At 47.1% G+C, this 8,426-nt stretch overlaps 1 pseudogene; it reads right to left on the reverse strand.

Moving 5' to 3' along the window:
- Nucleotides 1–873: 873 nt before the first annotated feature.
- LOC126215424 (5S ribosomal RNA) lies at nt 874–991 on the reverse strand (annotated as a pseudogene).
- Nucleotides 992–8,426: the final 7,435 nt, after the last annotated feature.

Genomic DNA, 8,426 nt, shown 5'->3' on the forward strand with positions numbered 1-8,426 from the left:
CACGATAGGCTAAAATCCGACCTTTATCAAAGTCAGAAACGTGATGGTACGCATTTCTCCTCCTTACACGAGGCATCACAACAACGTTTGACCAGGCAACGGCGGTCAACTATGTGTATGAGAAATCGGTTGGAAACTTTTCTCATGTCAACACGTTGTAGGTGTCGCCACCGGCGCCAACCTTGTGTGAATGCTCTGAAAAGCTAATGATTTGCATATGACAGCATCTTCTTCCTGTCGGTTAAATTTCGCGTCTGTAGCACGTCATCTTCGTGGTGCAGCAATTTTAATGGCCGGTGGTGTATTACTTCTGCATACTCAGGTTGCACGGCGGACTGGCGAACTACTGCTTTCGGACTCCTCCATCAGACTACTCCATCAGAATTGTCCATCAGACTGACTCTTCTCATTTTAACTCTTGGTTATATACCGTCTAAGCTGTGGCTGAGCCTCCATAATAGCCTTTCGGGATATTTCCATTAGCTGACTCCCTTGACACGTAAATACTTAAATGTCGGATTTCTCCTAGAGGTTTCCGCTCGATCTTACCACTTAAGTATACTGGAAAGCTTCCGTTGACATCAGGGCTTGTATTACTTGGCGCAGTCTCGAATAATCTGTCACGTGTTTAGTCCGTGATCTGACAGGCTACTGGAGGTCCCTCCACCACCACCACCACTCCGTCTTCAGGCCACAAGTAGCCCATCGGGACCATCAGACCGTGTCATCCTCAGTTGAGGATGCGTATAGGAGGGGCGTGTGGTCAGCACACCGCTCTCCCGATCGGTATGATGGTATTCTTAAACGAAGCCGATACTGTTCGGTCGAGTAGCTCCTCAATTGGCACCACGAGGCTGAGTGGAACTCGAAAAATGGCAACAGCGCATGGCGGCCTGGATGGTCACCCATCCAAGTGCCGACCACGCCCGACAGCGCTTAACTTCGGTGATCTCATTGGAACCGGTGTATCCACTGTGGCAAGGCCGTTGCCACTGCAGGTCCCTACTTTACATAACATAAGGAAAACTTCTGTTGTCGTCCAACTGCTGTTAAAATAATGTCTTAATGTGCGTGTTTTGATTGTACGTGTCTTATCTGTCTCCCCTTCACAAATACGCTCCACTACGGTTTCTCAATGCTTAAACTGTGAGGCCTCTAACTTCTTGAAGTGACAATTGTTCTCTGCTGATTTCATTTGACAAGTATTGCTTAATAAAATCAGCATTACCTTTTTTTTCTTGGGACTGGACACTCCAGACAGCTTGTCTTTCACTCCACGGAAAACGAAATCTAAACGCAGAGAAGAATACATGGTGTAATGTTTGCATGAAGTTTATTCTTATGACGAACCGAGTACAGAACACCTCTGCTCAGGGGCGACTACGTCTTTGTCCTGGATGCTTATGCAAGTAGCATCAATGTGGCCTCGCAGTGAAAATAACGACGTTACAGCTGACAGTCTTTTCCCCCGGCTCTTTGTGTGTCGGCCGGCGGAAAGACGAATGTCCCCTCGGTGAGCAGTCTTTCCCCCGACGTGACGAGTCCGGAGTCTGCCAAGACGGCAGAGTCAGCGGCAGAGGAGACAGTTGATTCTTTCCCGCCGCGGCGCCTTTGTTACGCTCGTTAGCGAGTCTCCGGCACAGACGGGACTGATTGCTACGGCAAACACGGCGCCTCCGCTCCCTTAATGAAGACACCGTCCACCCCTCTGCCACCCTCCCGCGGAGGCAGTGCGCGCTCAATATGGCGGTCGTGTACCTCGGGCTCAACAGAGCGGCTGCATAACCTTGTCCGTTTGTCCGGAAATGCTAATAGACCCCGTGGCCGTTCCCTTTCACAATGTAAACTGCGGTGTCCCACAAGGCTTAGTGATGGGTCCGCTCCTCGCTCTCTGCCCGCACACACCGATGGGCCAAAACGTTATGACCACTGACCACAGTTTCTACATCTAAATCCGTACTCCGCAAACCACCTGACGGTGTGTGGCGGAGGGTACCTTGAGTACCTCTATCAGTTCTCCCTTCTATTCCAGTCTCGTATTGTTCGTGGAAAGAAAGGTAGTCGGTATGCCTCTGTGTGAATACTAATCTCTCTGATCTTATCCTCATGGTCTCTTCTCGAGATATACGTAGGAGGGAGCAATATACTGCTTGACTCCTAGGTGAAGGTATGTTCTCGAAACTTCAACAAAAGCCCATACCGAGCTACTGAGCGTCTCTCCTGCAGAGTCTTCCATCTATCATCTTATTTATCATCTCCGTAACGCTTTTGCGATTACTAAATGATCCTGTAACGAAGCGCGTTGCTCTCTGTTGGATCTTCTCTATCTCTTCTATCAACCTTATCTGGTACGGATCCCACAACTGTGAGCAGTATTCAAGCAGTGGGCGAACAAGTGTACTGTAATCTACTTCCTTTGTTTTCGGACTGCATTTCCTTAGGATTCTTCCAATGAATCTCAATCTGGCATGTGCTCTACCGATGATTAATTTTATATCGTCATTCCATTTTAAATTACTCCTAATGCCTACTCCCAGATAATTTATGGAATTAACTGCTTCCAGTTGCTGACCTGCTATATTGTAGCTAAATGATAAAGGATCTTTCTTTCTATGTATTCGCAGCACATTACACTTGTCTACATTGAGATTCAGTTGCCATTACCTGCACCATGCGTCAATTCGTTGCAGATCCTCCTGCATTTCAGCACAATTTTCCATTGTTACAACCTCTCGATGTACTACAGCATCATCCGCAAAAAGCCTCAGTGAACTTCCGATGTCATCAAGAAGGTCATCTATATATATTGCGAACAGCAACGGTCCTACGACACTCCCCTGCGGCACACCTGAAATCACTCTTACTTCGGAAAACTTCTCTCCATTGAGAATGACATGCTGCGTTGTGTTATCTAAGAACTTTTCAATCCAATCACACAATTGGTCTGATAGTCAATATGCTCTTACTTTGTTCATTAAACGACTGTGGGGAACTGTATCGAACGCCTTGCAGAAGTCAAGAAACACGGCATCTACCTGGGAACCCGTGTCTATCGCCCTCTGAGTCTTGTGGATGAATAGCGCGAGCTGGGTTTCACACGATCCTTTTTCGAAACCCATGCTGATTCCTACAGAGTAGATTTCTAGTCTCCAGAAAAGTCAATATACTCGAACATTATACGTGATCCAAAATTCTACAACTGATCGACGTCAGAGATACAGGTCTATAGTTTTGCACATCTGTTAGACGTCCCTTCTTGAAAACAAGGATGACCTGTGCCCTTTTCCAATCCTTTGGAACGCTACGCTCTTCTTTGTTTTCGGACTGCATTTCCTTAGGATTCTTCCAATGAATCTCAGTCTGGCATGTGCTCTACCGATGATTAATTTTATGTCGTCATTCCATTTTAAATCACTCCTAATGCCTACTCCCAGATAATTTATGGAGTAACTGCTTCCAGTTTCTGACCTGCTATATTGTAGCTAAATGATAAAGGATCTTTCTTTCTATGTATTCGCAGCACATTACACTTTTCTGCATTGAGATTCAATTGTCATTCCCTGCACCATGCGTCAATTCATTGCAGATCCTCCTGCATTTCAGTACAATTTTCCATTGTTACAACCTCTCGATATACTACAACATCATCCGAAAAATGCCTCAGTGATCTTCCGATGTTATCCACAAGGTCATTTATATACACTCCTGGAAATGGAAAAAAGAACACATTGACACCGGTGTGTCAGACCCACCATACTTGCTCCGGACACTGCGAGAGGGCTGTACAAGCAATGATCACACGCACGGCACAGCGGACACACCAGGAACCGCGGTGTTGGCCGTCGAATGGCGCTAGCTGCGCAGCATTTGTGCACCGCCGCCGTCAGTGTCAGCCAGTTTGCCATGGCATACGGAGCTCCATCGCAGTCTTTAACACTGGTAGCATGCCGCGACAGTGTGGACGTGAACCGTATGTGCAGTTGACGGACTTTGAGCGAGGGCGTATAGTGGGCATGCGGGAGGCCGGGTGGACGTACCGCCGAATTGCTCAACGCGTGGGGCGTGAGGTCTCCACAGTACATCGATGTTGTCGCCAGTGGTCGGCGGAAGGTGCACGTGCCCGTCGACCTGGGACCGGACCGCAGCGACGCACGGATGCACGCCAAGACCGTAGGATCCTACGCAGTGCCGTAGGGGACCGCACCGCCACTTCCCAGCAAATTAGGGACACTGTTGCTCCTGGGGTATCGGCGAGGACCATTCGCAACCGTCTCCATGAAGCTGGGCTACGGTCCCTCACACCGTTAGGCCGTCTTCCGCTCACGCCCCAACATCGTGCAGCCCGCTTCCAGTGGTGTCGCGACAGGCGTGAATGGAGGGACGAATGGAGACGTGTCGTCTTCAGCGATGAGAGTCGCTTCTGCCTTGGTGCCAATGATGGTCGTATGCGTGTTTGGCGCCGTGCAGGTGAGCGCCACAATCAGGACTGCATACGACCGAGGCACACAGGGCCAACACCCGGCATCATGGTGTGGGGAGCGATCTCCTACACTGGCCGTACACCACTGGTGATCGTCGAGGGGACACTGAATAGTGCACGGTACATCCAAACCGTCATCGAACCCATCGTTCTACCATTCCTAGACCGGCAAGGGAACTTGCTGTTCCAACAGGACAATGCACGTCCGCATGTATCCCGTGCCACCCAACGTGCTCTAGAAGGTGTAAGTCAACTACCCTGGCCAGCAAGATCTCCGGATCTGTCCCCCATTGAGCATGTTTGGGACTGGATGAAGCGTCGTCTCACGCGGTCTGCACGTCCAGCACGAACGCTGGTCCAACTGAGGCGCCAGGTGGAAATGGCATGGCAAGCCGTTCCACAGGACTACATCCAGCATCTCTACGATCATCTCCATGGGAGAATAGCAGCCTGCATTGCTGCGAAAGGTGGATATACACTGTACTAGTGCCGACATTGTGCATGCTCTGTTGCCTGTGTCTATGTGCCTGTGGTTCTGTCAGTGTGATCATGTGATGTATCTGACCCCAGGAATGTGTCAATAAAGTTTCCCCTTCCTGGGACAATGAATTCACGGTGTTCTTATTTCAATTTCCAGGAGTGTATATTGTGAATAACGACGGTCCAGTTAAACAGGATGTCCCTTGGTGAAGGCGCGATTAGGTGACACGGTTAGGAACGTGTAAACAGAGCAGAGACGAATGGGTATTAAATCTTGCGATGTGGTTGTTATATTTAAATACATTGAAGTGCCAAAGAAGCGTACATGTGTCTAATATAGTGTAGTGCCCCAGCGAACATGCAGAAGTGCCGCAACACGACGTGGCATGGACTCGACTAACGTCTGAATGAGTGCCAGAGGGAACTGACACCATGAATCCTGCAGGGCTGTCCATAAATCCGTAAGAGTACGACGGGGTGGATATCTCTTCTGAACGGCACGTTGCAAGGCATCCCAGATATGATCAATAATGTTCGTGTCTGGGGAGTTTGGTGGCCAGCGGAAGTGCTTAAACTCATACGAGTGATGCTGGAGCCACACTGTAGCAATTGTGGACGTGTGTGGTGTTGCATTGTCCTGCTAGAATTGCTCAATGCAGAATGGATATGAATGGATGCAGGTGATCAGACAGGATGCTTAGTTTAATATATTGTTATTGGTTACTTAATTAAAAATATTCTTTGTTTTTTGTTATTATAAATAAATATTCTTTATGTGTGCTTTTCTTTTAATTATTGGTTTAGTTATTGGTTTTAGTTGGTTTAGCTTAGTTCCTTATTTCCTTTTTACCTTTACTCTCTGAAGACCTGGAAAATGTATAAACGTCTCGTTTTAAATACCACAGGAGAGCAAGAGATGTATCCCGCAGCGGCGATCTCGCAGAAATTCCTCGTCCTTGTCTGCTCCACCTGAAATCTCTAAAACCTTTACTCACTAGGCAAATCGTTCGGCACAGATGTGTGCTACGTATGTTCTTTGATGAGTCTGGATGATAGGTCCAACAATTTAGCAAGTTAAAGTTTATTCATTGCGAGATAATCTCTCGACGAATTAGATTAAATCTGTCAGGAAGTTTCATATCAGAGCACACTCCGCTTAAGAATCAAAATCTCATTCAGGAAACATCTCCAAGGCTGTGGCTAAGCCATGTCTCCGCAATATCCTTTCTTCCAGGAGTGCTAGTTCTGCAAGGTTCGCAGAAGAGCTTCTGTGAAGATTGGAAGGCAGGAGGCGAGGTACTGGCAGAATTGAAGCTGTGAGGACGGGTCGTGAGTCGTGCTTGGGTAGCTCAGTGATAGAGCACTTTCCCGCGAAAGGCAAAGGTCCCGAGTTCGAGTCTCGGTCCAGCACACAGTTTTAATCTGCCAGGAAGTTTCTCACTGCTGTTCTGTTACATTTACCCAGTCTGTAGCAATCTACGTGTTTTTGAAATCGAGTTCTGAAATTTCCGCCTGTTTAACCTATTTCATATTTGTAATATTCTAAATTCCAAATGCATCAAGATCTGTATCTGAGTATACTTTGGTTGTTCAGAATGAGATTTTCACTCTGCAGCGGAGTGTGCGCTGATATGAAACTTCCTGGCAGATTAAAACTGTGTGCCCGACCGACACTCGAACTCGGGACCTTTGCCTTTCGCGGGCAAGTGCTCTACCATCTTGGTTGTTTTTGGTGCTGAAGATGATTTTGACGTCCCTGTTTTTGAATTTTTGAATAGCTTTGCTAATTTGTCAGATATTATACAAACATGTCTCATTTGTATATACGAGGGCAGTTCAATAAGTAATGCAACACATTTTTTTCTGAAACAGGGGTTGTTTTATTCAGCATTGAAATACACCAGGTTATTCCCCAATCTTTTAGCTACACAACACTATTTTTCAACGTAATCTCCATTCAATGCTACGGCCTTACGCCACCTTGAAATGAGGGCCTGTATGCCTGCACGGTACCATTCCACTGGTCGATGTCGGAGCCAACGTCGTACTGCATCAATAACTTCTTCATCATCCGCGTAGTGCGTCCCACGGATTGCGTCCTTCATTGGGCCAAACATATGGAAATCCGACGGTGCGAGATCGGGGCTGTAGGGAGCATGAGGAAGAACAGTCCATTGAAGTTTTGTGAGCTCCTCTCGGGTGCGAAGACTTGTGTGAGGTCTTGCGTTGTCATGAAGAAGGAGAAGTTCGTTCTGATTTTTGTGCCTACGAACGCGCTGAAGTCGTTTCTTCAATTTCTGAAGAGTAGCACAATACACTTCAGAGTTGATCGTTTGACCATGGGGAAGGACATCGAACAGAATAACCCCTTCAGCGTCCCAGAAGACTGTAACCATGACGTTACCGGCTGAGGGTATGGCTTTAAACTTTTTCTTGGTAGGGGAGTGGGTGTGGCGCCACTCCATTGATTGCCGTTTTGTTTCAGGTTCGAAGTGATGAACCCATGTTTCATCGCCTGTAACAATCTTTGACAAGAAATTGTCACCCTTAGCCACATGACGAGCAAGCAATTCTGCACAGATGGTTCTCCTTTGCTCTTTATGGTGTTCGGTTAGACAACGAGGGACCCAGCGGGAACAAACCTTTGAATATCCCAACTGGTGAACAATTGTGACAGCACTACCAACAGAGATGTCAAGTTGAGCACTAAGTTGTTTGATGGTGATCCGTCGATCATCTCGAACGAGTGTGTTCGCACGCTCCGCCATTGCAGGAGTCACAGCTGTGCACGGCCGGCCCGCACGCGGGAGATCAGACAGTCTTGCTTGACCTTGCGGCAATGATGACACACGCTTTGCCCAACGACTCACCGTGCTTTTGTCCACTGCCAGATCACCGTAGACATTCTGCAAGCGCCTATGAATATCTGAGATGCCCTAGTTTTCCTCCAAAAGAAACTCGATCACTGCCCGTTGTTTGCAACGCACATCCGTTACAGACGCCATTTTAACAGCTCCGTACAGCGCTGCCACCTGTCGGAAGTCAATGAAAATATACGAGACGAAGCGGGAATGTTTGAAAATATTCCACAAGAAATTTCCGGTTTTTTCAACCAAAAGTGGCTGAGAAAAAAAATGTGTTGCATTACTTATTGAACTGCCCTCGTATTAAACTAATTTGACGTTGTCACTTCTGCATGTACATGATGTGAGTCTTGTTAGATGTTGTTTGTTCAGTATTTTTTTTAGCTGTTGTGGCGTTGTATTAATACACCAACAGCCATTGCAGCAGCTATAGTACACAAAAAAACTGCGTTAATTTAGTTTAAGACAGTTTGTTTTTAAATAACCATTTTTGTATCCAGAAACGCCTGAAGATGGGCAATACATGCTCGAAACGCACTGGAATATGTCTAATTAACTATGAGACGAATAAAATTGACTGGTAGCGGCAAATACAAATAAAT

Source organism: Schistocerca nitens, chromosome 12, assembly GCF_023898315.1.
Source record: "Schistocerca nitens isolate TAMUIC-IGC-003100 chromosome 12, iqSchNite1.1, whole genome shotgun sequence".
NCBI classification, from domain to species: Eukaryota; Metazoa; Arthropoda; class Insecta; order Orthoptera; family Acrididae; genus Schistocerca; species Schistocerca nitens.